We start from the raw sequence: 13,973 nt of genomic DNA, 5'->3' as shown, positions 1-13,973 counted from the left end.
GGCCACTAAGGGACTTTTGTTAATCTCTTTGAGTAGCTCCATGCCATGCTTTACTTTGCCATGTTCAGGTCCTGTAGAAGGTAGTTTTGTTGCTCCGAAGAGTGCTATCTGATCTGAAATTCCAGACAAGTGTTAATTTCACTAAGTCTGAAATCTGTTTACCATATGCATTTTTGCCATGCTTGTTTGAACCTGTTAATGGGTGTATTGGCCGTAGCTCAGTGCTAGACTTTTGTTAAGCATCTTTAATGCATCCCTGCCATGTATTTTGATGCCATGTTTGGGTGCTATAGCATGTTCATCTTGTTGCATTTAGATGGCTACTTGCTATAAATCGCAGACCGGTGTCATATTTGAATTGCTTGCCATTTCCAAACCATAACTCCGATTCCGGCGTTCTTTATATTGTTTTCTAGCGATTTCATCTCATCTTTCCAGTGGCACACTTGGATTTCCACGTTGAGGCCAGGTTCATGCATTCCTTGTCACATCTTGCATATGCATCCCGCATCGCATCCCGCATAGCATACCATCCTTGCATCATATTGTTTGATCCTTGCACGTGGTTGATTGTGTCCTTGTTGCTTGTTTGTCTTGTTTGGGTAGAGCCGGGAGACGAGTTCGCTAACGAGGAGCCCGTTGAGTTTGCTTTCGAGGATCCAGTCAACTCTGACAACTTTGCAGGCAAGATGATCATACCCTCGAAATCACTACTATCTTTGCTATGCTAGATTGCTCGCTCTTTTGCTATGCCAATGCTACGATGCCTACCACTTGCTTTCAAGCCTCCCAAATTGCCATGTCAAACCTCTAACCCACCATGTCCTAGCAAACCGTTGATTGGCTATGTTACCGCTTTGCTCAGCCCCTCTTATAGCGTTGCTAGTTGCAGGTGAAGATTGGAGGCCGTTCCTTGTTGGAACATTTATTTACTTGTTGGGATATCATTATATTATCTTGTTATCTTAATGCATCTATATACTTGGTAAAGGGTGGAAGGCTCGGCCTCTCGCCTAGTGTTTTGTTCCACTCTTGCCGCCCTAGTTTCCGTCATATCGGTGTTATGTTCCCGGATTTTGCGTTCCTTACGCGGTTGGGTTATAATGGGAACCCCTTGATAGTTCGCCTTGATTAAAGCTTTTCCAGCAATGCCCAACCTTGGTTTTACCATTTGCCACCTAGCCTCTTTTTCCCTTGGGTTTCCGGAGCCCGAGGGTCATCTTATTTAACCCCCCCCCGGGCCAGTGCTCCTCTGAGTGTTGGTCCACCTGTCAGCTGCCGGTGGCCACCAGGGGCAACTCTGGGCTGGCCTACCCGTACCTAGGACAATCTGAGTGTGCCCTGAGAAAGAGATATGTGCAGCTCCTATCGGGATTTGTCGGCACATTCGGGCGGTGTTGCTGGTCTTGTTTTAACCTGTCGAAGTGTCTTGAAGAACCGAGATACCGAGTCTGATCGGAACGTCTTGGGAGGAGGTCTATTCCTTCGTTGACCGTGAGAGCTTGTCATGGGCTAAGTTGGGACTCCCCTGCAGGGATTTGAACTTTCGAAAGCCGTGCCCGCGGTTATGGGCAGATGGGAATTTGTTAATGTCCGGTTGTAGATAACTTGAACCTTAACTTAATTAAAATGAATCAACTGAGTGTGTTACCGTGATGGCCTCTTCTCGGCGGAGTCCGGGAAGTGGACACGGTGTTGGAGTAATGCTTGCGCAGGTTGCTCTCTAGTTTCTCGCTCGCGCTTTGCCTCCTCTTCTCGCTCTCTTTTGCGAACAGGATAGCCACCATATATGCTAGTCGCTTGCTGCAGCTCCACTTATATTTACCTTGCCTTACCTATAAGCTTAAATAGTCTTGATCGCGAGGGTGCGAGAGTGCTGAGTCCCTGTGGCTCACAGATTACTATTACACCAGATGCAGGGCCTGATGATTCCGCTCCAGGTGACGCGCTCGAGCTCAAGTGGGAGTTCGACGAGGACTCTCAACGTTACTATGTTTCCTTTCCTGATGATCAGTAGTGGTGCCCAGTTGGGGGTGATCGGGACCGTGTCGCATGTTGGGTTATCTTTTATTTTGGCGCCGTAGTCGGGCCATGAGTGTTTGGATGATGTAATGTTATTTATGTACCTTGATTGACGTGGCGAGTGTAAGCCAACTATGTTATCTCCCCTTTATTATTATATTACATGGGATGTGTAAAGATTACCTTACTTGCGACATATGCCTTCAATGCGATTATGTCTCTAAGTCGTGCCTCGACACGTGGGAGCTATAGTCGCATCGAGGGTGTTACAAGTTGGTAATCAGAGCCTTCCCCGACCTTAGGAGCCCCATTGCTTGATCGTTTTAGCAGCCGAGTTGTGTCTAGAAAAATGTTTTGAGTCATTTAGGAATTATATATCGGAGAGTTAGGAATTCTTTTTACTTCCCAGTCTCCTCATCGCTCTGGTAAGGCATCCTGACGTAGAGTTTTGACTCTTCTCTTCTCAAATTTCACTAAAATTTTTTAGGATCACGCGGGTATCTTGGAATCGTTCTGATGGTTTTATGATGAGAACATTGTCTTGGTGCCTCCTGTCAGGGGTTTTGTGGAAGTGTCCCGGGGAGTTGAGCTCTGAGGTGTTGTCGTCATAATTTTATCGTTGCAGTTCTGGAATACCTGAGTTTAGTACGCCGACATCGAAAATCTCTTTTATGCAGTTCGTTGGTGAGATAACCTCGACGCCACCCAGTACTGGGGCGGGAGTTCGGGAGTATCGCCATAACTTGTATAACGGATGCTTTTCGAAGGTTGAGGTAGATGGTTTCCGAAGTTTTCTCGGTTATGTGTTGAAGGATGGATACAGCTGGATGTAGGATTTGCTAGATTTGGGTGAGATATTATGCTTCCCCTGTATCCCCAACACCTGATTGCATAACTGGAAAGGTTCGGGAGTTTCATAGGTGGGAATTCTAGTAGCTCTAGTTCTTCTTCCACGGATATTGGTTTGAGATTGGGATTTCTTACCGATTATTCGTTCTTGATCCGTACCTTGTTGATTTATTTCTCTACCTAAATTCTAAGTGGCTTCTCAATTTATGGATATGTGACCATTTCAAGAGGAATGCATTCGTTCATTTTGTTCGGATGTGAAGACTATATGTTGCAATTTTCATTCCGTTGGATTCAGCTTCAATATTTGTCTGTCAATGTGCTAATGGTGGTCAACCTCTTCAGGATGGCTCCTCCAACGCGCACGACTCCGAATCCTGATCCGCCACCACCTCCACCTCCTCCGGAGGCATGGCAAGCTGTGATGGCCGCAACCAATGCAAACACACAGTTGATCATGCAAATTCTCCAAGAGCGCAATCAAGGCAACCAAGGGAACCAAGGCAACAATCAGAATCACTTTGCTACACTCAACCAGTTCCTTGCTAACGGGCCAAAGACTTTCAGCAATTGTGTTGAGGCAACCGATGCTGACGATTGGCTTGTGGATCTGTGCAAGCATTTCGAGTGCAGTAACGTCAGGCCTGAGGACTTTGTCAAGTTCGCTTCCTTCCAACTCAAAGATCAAGCTGCAGAATGGTTCCAGCAGTACAAGGACTCCAGAGGTGGACGTGTTATCACTTGGGATGAATACCGTCAAGATTTCAGAGCTCACCATATCCCTCAGAGCCTGGTTGAAAGCAAGCGTGAGGAATTCCGCAACCTGAAGCAAGGATCTTTGTCTGTCTATGACTACAACAAGTTGTTTCAGAAGCTCGCCCGCTTTGCCAAGCAGGACGTACCTGATGAGAAGAGCATGATATACCAGTTCAGGGGTGGTCTCAGAGAAGAAATTCAGCTAGCTCTTGTTCTCTTTGAGCCCTTGAGGTACGATGAGTTCTACAACATGGCATTGAAGAAAGAGGCCGCTCAGTTGAGGTGTGATGCTTCCAAGAAGCGAGTCAGAGATGTTACTCCTTCCTCTACTCAAGTGGCCAAGCAGCAGAAGTATTGGCTTCCTCCTCCTCCGTTCCGTCAGCCGTATCAGCAGAAGAGCAAAGGTGGCAGTGGATCTTCCCACCCGCCCAACCCTGGCTTTCAGAACAAGACTTCGTCTCAACCTCCAAGATCGAGTGCTCCGTATCACCGTCCGCTTTCAGAGGTCATGCGCAACAAGTGCCAACAGAAGGGTCACTATGACAACAAGTGTTTCAACCAGAGGCGTCTTCCTCCTCCTCCTCCTGTCAGATCGGCAAGTACAGCTATGGTCAAGCATAACACCAAGTCCGCCAAGGTCAATTTGATGAACGCAGCTCAGGCAGAGGATTCGTCACATGTCATCATGGGTAACCTTCCTGTTAATGACATTCCAGCTAAAGTTCTTTTTGACACTGGTGCATCGCATTGTTTCATCTCGAGACCGTTTACATCTAGGCATGAATTGGTTTCGCAAGTTTTGCCTAGTCCATTAGCAGTTGTCTCTCCCGGTAAGCGCATGCATGCTAACTCCATCGTTCCGGATGTTACTATCACCTTGGGTGACTACAAGTTTCTGGCTTCTCCAACGGTTCTTGGTGACTCAGATATTGATCTTATTCTCGGAATGGATTGGCTTTCTAAGCACAAGGCACATCTTGGTTGTGCTGCCAGGGAGATTCAATTGACTCATTCGTTTGAGGATGTAATTGTCTTTGCCGCTCGGGATAATACCATCCGTCTGTTTTCTCTCAATGAGAAGGGTGAACTCGATGCTATCTTGCAAATTCCAGTCGTTTGCGAATATCAAGACGTCTTTCCAGAAGAGCTTCCAGGAATGCCTCCGCACCGGCCAGTTGGATTCGTTATTGATCTTGAGCCTGGCACGGAACCTGTGTGCAAGCGTCCTTACAAGCTCGGACCTGAAGAGTTGAAGGAGCTGAAGAAGCAACTCGATATTCAAGAGAAAATGGGTCTCATCCGGCCTAGTTCTTCTCCGTGGGGTTGTGGTGTTCTTTTTGTGAAGAAGAAGGATGGAACGGACCGACTTTGTGTTGATTACCGTCCATTGAACAAGAAGACCATCAAGAACAAATACCCACTTCCCAACATCAATGAGCTGTTCGAACAACTCAAAGGTGCCCAAGTATTCTCCAAGCTTGATCTCCGTATGGGTTATCATCAGATTCGAATCCGTGAGCAAGATATTCCCAAGACGGCTTTCAGGACAAGCTATGGTTCATATGAATACACTGTCATGTCTTTTGGCCTCGTCAACGCTCCTCCGACTTTCTCTCGCATGATGAACTTCATCTTCAACGCCTACACCAATGACTTCGTTTTGGTCTATCTCGACGACATTCTGGTTTTCTCGAAGAACAAGGAAGATCATGCCAAGCACTTGCGTTTGGTTCTTGATAAGCTCAGGGAACATCAGTTCTACGCCAAGTTCTCCAAGTGCGAATTTTGGCTCGATGAGGTTCTTTATCTTGGTCATATCATCTCTGCCAAGGGCATTGCCGGTGAATCCTGAGAAGGTGTCTGCAATTGTGAATTGGGAACCTCCTCAGAACGTGAAGCAACTCCGTAGCTTCCTCGGTCTCGCAAGCTACTGTCGAAGATTCGTTGAAAACTTTTCTAAGATCGCGAAGCCTCTCTCAAATCTTCTCCAGAAGCACGTCAAGTACGTTTGGTCTCCGGAGTGTGACATTGCTTTCAACACTTTGAAAGAGAAATTGATCACTGCTCCAGTTCTGACTCCGCCTGATGAATCCAAGCCGTACGAGGTCTTTTGTGATGCCTCTCTCCAAGGTCTTGGCGCAGTATTGATGCAAGAGAAGAAAGTTGTTGCTTATACCTCTCGCCAGTTGAAGCCTAATGAGAAGAACTACCCCACTCATGATCTCGAGTTGGCGGCAGTTGTGCATGCTCTTTTGACTTGGAGACATCTCTTATTGGGAAGAAAAGTGGACATTTTCACTGATCACAAGAGTCTCAAGTACATCTTCACTCAGCCTAATCTCAACCTCAGGCAAACTCGATGGGTCGAAATGATTCAAGAGTATAATCCGAGTATCGAGTATACTCCAGGCAAGGCCAATGTGATTGCTGACGCATTGAGCAGAAAGGCTTACTGCAACAGTCTGATTCTCAAGCCTTATCAACCCGAGCTTTGTGAAGCTTTCCGCAAACTTAATCTGCAAGTTGTTCCTCAAGGTTTCCTCGCCAACCTTCAAGTCTCTCCTACCTTAGAAGACCAGATTCGCCAAGCCCAGCTTCTTGATGCTATGGTGAAAAAGGTGAAGATTGGGATTGCCAAGAGTCAACCCAAGTACAAGTGCTACCGCCTTGATGACAAGGACACTCTCTTCTTCGAGGATCGTATTGTTGTACCCAAAGGTGAACTTCGTAAAGTGATCATGAACGAGGCTCACAATTCTCTCCTCTCCATCCACCCTGGGAGCACGAAGATGTATCAGGACCTTAAGCAGGCTTATTGGTGGACTCGAATGAAGCGCGAGATTGCTCAATTCGTGAATGAATGTGATGTCTGCAGAAGAGTGAAGGCAGAACACCAAAGGCCAGCTGGTCTCCTCCAACCTCTTGCCATTCCAGAATGGAAGTTTGACCACATTGAAATGGACTTCGTGACTGGGTTTCCAAAGTCCAAGCGTGGCAATGATGCTATATTCGTTGTCATCGACAAACTCACCAAAGTGGCTCACTTTCTGCCTATCAAAGAGTCGATCACTGCAGCTCAATTGGCGGAACTCTATACCTCTCGGATTGTCTCTCTGCACGGTATTCCTCAAGTGATCTCTTCAGACCGTGGCAGCATCTTTACCTCCAAGTTTTGGGATTCTTTTCAGAAGGCCATGGGCACCAACATCCGCTTCAGCACAGCTTTCCATCCTCAAACTAGCGGTCAAGTCGAGCGTGTCAACCAGATTCTTGAAGATATGCTCAGGGCTTGTGTGATCTCCTTCGGCATGAAGTGGGAGGATTGTCATCCTTATGCTGAATTCTCCTACAACAACAGTTTTCAAGCAAGTTCGGGCAAGGCCCCATTTGAAATTCTGTATGGCAGGAAGTGCCGTACCCCTCTCAACTGGTCTGAAACCGGTGAACGTCGGCTTTTGGGAAATGACTTAATCACAGAGGCAGAGGAAATGTGCAAAGTCATTCGAGATAACCTCAAAGCAGCCCAATCCCGTCAGAAGAGCTACTATGATAGTAAGCACCGTGATTTGGCTTTCGAGATCGGAGATCATGTTTACCTCCGTGTCTCTCTTATGAAAGGTACTCGTCGCTTCGGTATCAAAGGGAAGCTTGCCCCCAGATACGTGGGACCTTTCAAGATTGTCAGCAAGAGAGGCGATCTCGCCTATCAACTCGAGCTCCCTTCAAACTTTGCAAATGTTCATGATGTGTTCCATGTCTCTCAGCTCCGAAAGTGCTTCAAGACTCCTGACCGCACCGTCAACTTCGAGGACATTGAGCTCCAAGAAGATCTTTCCTATCGTGAGCACCCAGTTGCTATTCTTGAAGAGACTGAACGCAAGACTCGCAATAAGTCAATCAAATTCCTCAAAGTCAAGTGGTCACACCATTCCGACTGTGAAGCTACCTGGGAACGCGAGGATCACCTCCGTTCTGAGTACCCGGCGTTCTTTCAGTCCTAGATCTCGGGACGAGATCCTTTCGTAGTGGTGGAGTGTTGTAACACCCCGGATATGACTTTCCCAATTTGTACTCCAACTCTTGCCGTTTCCAGCGTTAAGTTATTTTATTTTTTCGGGTTCGGGTCTTTGTCTCCGTGTGTTGTTATCGTTGTCATGCATCTCATATCATGTCATCATGTGCATTGCATTTGCATACGTGTTCATCTCATGCATTCGAGCATTTTCCCCGTTGTCTGTTTTGCATTCCGGCACTTCGTTCTCCTCCGGTGATCATTTCTAGCTTTCTTTCGTGTGTGGGGATTAAACATTTCCGTATTGGAACGAGACTTGCCAAGCGGCCTTGGTTTACTACCGGTAGTCCGCCTGTCAAGTTTCGTATCATTTGGACTTCGTTTGATACTCCAACGGTTAACCGAGGGACCGAAAAGGCCTCGTGTGTGTTGCAGCCCAACACCCTTACAATTTGGCCCAAAACCCACCTAAACCTGCTCCATCGTCTAGAGCATTCGATCACGATCGCGTGGCCGAAAACCGCACCTCATGTGGACTCTCCTAGCTCCCTCTATGCCTATAAATAGGTCTCTCCCCGAAATTCCGGATCCCCCTCGTCCAAAACCCTAAAATTCGTCTCCGCGCCGGCCGGACACGTCCGTCCGGGCCGTACGCTTCCGCCGCCGCCAACCGGGAGCTGCCACGTGGCGCCCCCGGACCACATCATCGCCCCGCGCCGCCAGGCCCGCTCGGGCCCGTCCCCGGCCCTCCCGGCCCGACTCGGGGCACAGCCGCCCGCCGCCCTTCTCCTCCCGAGCCGGCGCCGCGCCCCGTCGCCTCCGCCGCGAGCTCCGCCACCCCACCATTGCCGCCCCGCTGCTGCAGTTCACCGGCGACCGCGGCCACCATCGCCGCCCCGGGCCCGCGCCCCTCGCTGCCCCTCGCCGCCCCTTGGGTCCCGCGCCCGGCCGCGCCTCCCCGGATCCCCTCTCCAGCGAGTACCTCATCGCCGGATCTCCTCTCCGGCGAGCTCTCCTTGCGACTCCGGCGAGAGTCCGGCCGACCTCGGATTGCGTGCCCCCGATCCAGATCTGGAAATATTAGGGTTGACCCCGTTTTTTCCCTAAGTCCTTAATCCATGTGCTCATGTTCGTCATGCTATATCTCCGCATCTGTAGCTCCTATTCATGCATATAGCATATCAAATTGTTCGTATCAGAGAGTACATCATTCCATTCCTTTGCATCATTTTCATTTGAGTTCATCTTGATGCCCGGAATGCTGTTAGAAGAGGTCTACTTGAGTTAATTGTCAGATCTGCTACTCCATTTGCATATTTGTCATTTTTGCCATGATTATTGTGTGCATGTTATGCCCATGAGCTCTACATATGTTTTGTTAAGGGTTTTTCCATCTTTCCAGAGGTGCAACCCATGTATTTTTGTGATGTGTGTGGTGACTAGCACGAGCTTGCCAAGTGAGGCACTTGGTAATTCTGTTTTCAGGGACTTAGCATTTCCACTAAGTCCTTGAGCTGTTTATCTCATGTTATCATATGTTCATGTTGTTTCCTAGTGATCCGTGCCTCTTTTGAGGATGAACCATAAGGATGTTTTGTTAATCTTGTAGTGCTCTATCCATCCATGTCTTTGTTTGCAATTATGGAGCACGCTAGCTTGAGTCAATCAAGCTCTACTTTTGCTACTTTGTGAATCTGGGTAGATTGTCAACTTGTTTGCAATTTTGCCGATGATGTTGTAGTTGATCCGTGCATGCTATGTATTTGTTCTTGCCATGTCTAGCTTGAATTTTGTGTGTTCTAGATGTATGCATGCTTAGTTTGTCCTGACTTGCTCCGTAGTGAGTGCATCGAGCTTGTAAACATGCCTACTTGATATCTGTTTCAGCATGCTCCAGTTTTCACTAAGTCTGAGAACTGATTATGTTTTTGCCATGTTCACATGCTTGCAATTGTATTTTCTGATCCCTTTTGGCTCAAGGCCACTAAGGGACTTTTGTTAAGCTCTTTGAGTAGCTCCATGCCATGCTTTATTTTGCCATGTTCATGTCCTGTAGCATGTAGTTTTGTTGCTCCGAAGGGTGCTATCTGATCTGAAATTCCAGACAAGTGTTAATTTCACTAAGTCTGAAATCTGTTTGCCATATGCATTTTTGCCATGCTTGTTTGAACCTGTTAATGGATGTATTGGCCGTAGCTTAGTGCTAGACTTTTATTAAGCATCTTGAGTACATCCCTTCCATGTATTTTGTTGTCATGTTTGGCTGCTGTAGCATGTTCATCTCATTGCATTTAGATGTCTACTTGCTGTAAATCGCAGACCGGTGTCATATTTGAATTGCTTGCCATTTCCAAACCGTAACTCCGATTCCGATGTTCTTTATATCGTTTTCAAGTGATTTCATATCATCTTTCCAGTGGAACACTTGGATTTCCAAGTTGAGGCCAGGTTCATGCATTCCTTGTCACATCTTGCATGTGCATCCCGCATCGCATCCCGCATAGCATACCATCCTTGCATCATATTGTTTGATCCTTGCACGTGGTTGATTGTGTCCTTGTTGCTTATTTGTCTTGTTTGGGTAGAGCCGGGAGACGAGTTCCCTAACGAGGAGCCCGTTGAGTTTGCTTTCGAGGATCCAGTCAACTCTAACAACTTTGCAGGCAAGATGATCATACCCTCGAAATCACTTCTATCTTTGCTATGCTAGATTGCTCGCTCTTTTGCTATGCCAATGCTACGATGCCTACCACTTGCTTTCAAGCCTCCCAAATTGCCATGTCAAACCTCTAACCCACCATGTCCTAGAAAACCGTTAATTGGCTATGTTACCGCTTTGCTCAACCCCTCTTATAGCGTTGCTAGTTGCAGGTGAAGATTGAAGACCGTTCCTTGTTGGAACATTTATTTACTTGTTGGGATATCATTATATTATCTTGTTATCTTAATGCATCTATACACTTGGTAAAGGGTGGAAGGCTCGGCCTCTCGCCTAGTGTTTTGTTCCACTCTTGCCGCCCTAGTTTCCGTCATATCGGTGTTATGTTCCTGGATTTTGCGTTCCTTACGCGGTTGGGTTATAATGGGAACCCCTTGATACTTCGCCTTGATTAAAGCTTTTCCAGCAATGCCCAACCTTGGTTTTACCATTTTCCACCTAGCCTCTTTTTCCCTTCGGTTTCCGGAGCCCGAGGGTCATCTTATTTAAACCCCCCGGGCCAGTGCTCCTCTGAGTGTTGGTCCACCTGTCAGCTACCGGTGGCCACTAGGGGCAACTCTGGGCTGGCCTACCCGTACCTAGGAAAATCTGAGTGTGCCCTGAGAAAGAGATATGTGCAGCTCATATCGGGATTTGTCGGCACATTTGGGCGGTGTTGCTGGTCTTGTTTTAACCTGTTGAAGTGTCTTGAAGAACCGAGATACCAAGTCTGATCGGAACGTCTTGGGAGGAGGTCTATTCCTTCGTTGACCGTGAGAGCTTGTCATGGGCTAAGTTGGGACTCCCATGCAGGGATTTGAACTTTCGAAAGCCGTGCCCGCGGTTATGGGCAGATGGGATTTGTTAATGTCCGGTTGTAGATAACTTGAACGTTAACTTAATTAAAATGAATCAACCGAGTGTGTTACCGTGATGGCCTCTTCTCGGCGGAGTCCGGGAAGTGGACACGGTGTTGGAGTAATGCTTGCGCAAGTTGCTCTTTAGTTTCTCGCTCGCACTTTGCCTCCTCTTCTCGCTCTCTTTTGCGAACGGGTTAGCCACCATATATGCTAGTCACTTGCTGCAGCTCCACTTATATTTACCTTGCCTTACCTATAAGCTTAAATAGTCTTGATCGCGAGGGTGCGGGATTGCTGAGTCCCTGTGGCTCACAGATTACTAGTACACCATGCCTGATGATTCCGCTCCAGGTGACGCTCTAGATCTCAAGTGGGAGTTCGACGAGGACTCTCAATGTTACTATGTTTCCTTTCCTGATGATCAGTAGTGGTGCCCAGTTGGGGGTGATCGGGACCATGTCGCATGTTGGGTTATCTTTTATTTTGGCGCTGTAGTCGGGCCATGAGTGTTTGGATGATGTAATGTTATTTATGTACCTTGATTGACGCGACGAGTGTAAGCCAACTATGTTCTCTCCCCTTTATTATTATATTACATGGGATGTGTAAAGATTACCTTACTTGCGACATATGCCTTCAATGCGATTATGTCTCTAAGTCGTGCCTCGACACGTGGGAGCTATAGTCATATCGAGGGGGTTACAAGTTAGCTAGCTGTGTTGCCCTTGAACGAGTGAGTGGACCTGGTGCATTGATGCTATCAATTATCCTTTCAATCTGTACTTCATTTGCAACACGAGGATGGACAGGACGAAGATTTTGCTCTTGCTGATCATTGTCATCGTTAGAAGGATTGTCTTCATGTTGATGAGGTGCATAGATGATAAGTTCCTCTTCATGCTGATCTTTAGATGGTATGATTTCTCCAGTTCCCATAAGTTTGATTGATTCACTGGATGGAACTTCATCTAGCACATTTGGCAGATGCTCTCTTTGCGAGCCGTTAGTCTCATCGAACCACACATCCATAGTTTCAACCACTTTATAGTGAAAGATCTTGAAGACTCTGTAGGAGTGCGAATCCTTTCCATATCCAAGCATAAAACCTTCATGTGCTTTCGGTGCAAATTTTGAAGTGTGATGTGGATCCTTGATCCAGCAACTGGCACCAAATACTCTGAAGTAACTGACATTTGGCTTCTTGCCAGTAAGGAGCTCATATGATGTCTTGTTCAGAAGCTTGTGAAGATAAACACGGTTGATGATATGGCATGCAGTATCAATGGCTTCAGGCCAGAACTTTCTTGGAGTCTTGTATTCATCAAGCATCGTCCGGGCCATCTCAATAAGTGTTCTATTCTTGCGTTCGACGACGCCATTCTGCTGCAGCGGGTACGGAGCTGAGAATTCATGTGTGATGCCCAAAGTATCAAGATAAGTATCTAGGCCAGTGTTCTTGAATTTAGTGCCATTGTCACTTCTGATGTGCTTGATCTTGACGCCATAGTTGTTCATGGCTCGATTGGCGAAGCATCTGAAGACATCCTGCACATCAGTCTTGTAGAGGATTATATGCACCCACGTATATCTTGAATAATCATCAACAATGATAAAGCCATAGAGATAAGCAGTAGTAGTAAGAGTTGAGTAATGAGTGGAACCGAAAAGGTCCATGTGGAGCAGTTCGAAGGGTTGAGTCGTTGTCATGATTGTCTTCGAGGGATGCTTGGCCCTCGTCATCTTTCCTGCTTCACAGGCACCGCATAAGTGATCCTTCTTGAACTTAACGCCCTCGATGCCTATGACATGCTTCTTCCTTGCAAGAGTGTGCAAGTTCCTCATGCCAGCATGCCCTAGCCTCCGATGCCAGAGCCAGCATTCAGAAGCTTTTGCTAGAAGACATACGGAAAGTTGTGATCCTGCTGAGAAATCTACCACGTACAAATCATCTTTCCAATACCCTTCAAAGACTAGAGACTTGTCAGATTCCATTAGAACAAGGCAACTATATTTTCCAAACATCACAATCATGTTCAAATTGCAAAGCATTGAGACAGACATTAAGTTGAAACCAAGGGATTCAACAAGCATGACTTTATCCATCTGTTGATCCCTTGAGATTGCAACTCTACCTAGACCCAATACCTTGCTTTTACCAGTGTCAGCAAATGTGATGTGACTTTTGTCAGATGGACATAAGGTTGAGTCCATGAGAAGACTTCGCTTGCTAGTCATGTGATTAGTACACCCACTATCAATAATCCATTCTGAAGCAGCTGGTGTCATACCCTACAGTTCAGTTAGGGGGATAGGCTTCACGAAGAGAATTGTGAAGCATAAACATTTGACGAGCAAGTGGATTATGAAAGATTAGATCGAGGTTAGGACTGATAGGGCAAGTAGCAAGCGACTCAGGAACAAAATACATAATAAGACCATTTGGGCATTTGATCTTGCGCCCTACAAGATGTTTAAGGTCCCCAGCAATAGCTTTAGACGAATTTGATTGTCGGTTGGAGACCTTTCCCTGGAAAAGAGAGTTAAGCTTTCTTATCCACCCACACCTTCAAGGGTGGCTTCGAAGCAATGAGTCTAAGTGCAGCATCTGAGAACTTTGGCTTTGGAGCCCTAGCAAAAAGTCTTGGAGGTGGACAATAGTACTCATAAGAATAAGCAGAGTAATTCTTGGTCTTATGAACATGGCGGTTTGATGAAACGCGCTCATATTCATAGGCCTGAGTATGGCTTCCCTGCAAAACATTTGCGTTAGTGTGAC

This window comes from Triticum aestivum, chromosome 4A (assembly GCF_018294505.1).
Source record: "Triticum aestivum cultivar Chinese Spring chromosome 4A, IWGSC CS RefSeq v2.1, whole genome shotgun sequence".
Lineage (NCBI taxonomy): Eukaryota > Viridiplantae > Streptophyta > Magnoliopsida > Poales > Poaceae > Triticum > Triticum aestivum.
The sequence above is the reverse complement of the archived record's forward strand: the minus strand, read 5'-3'. Positions refer to the sequence as shown.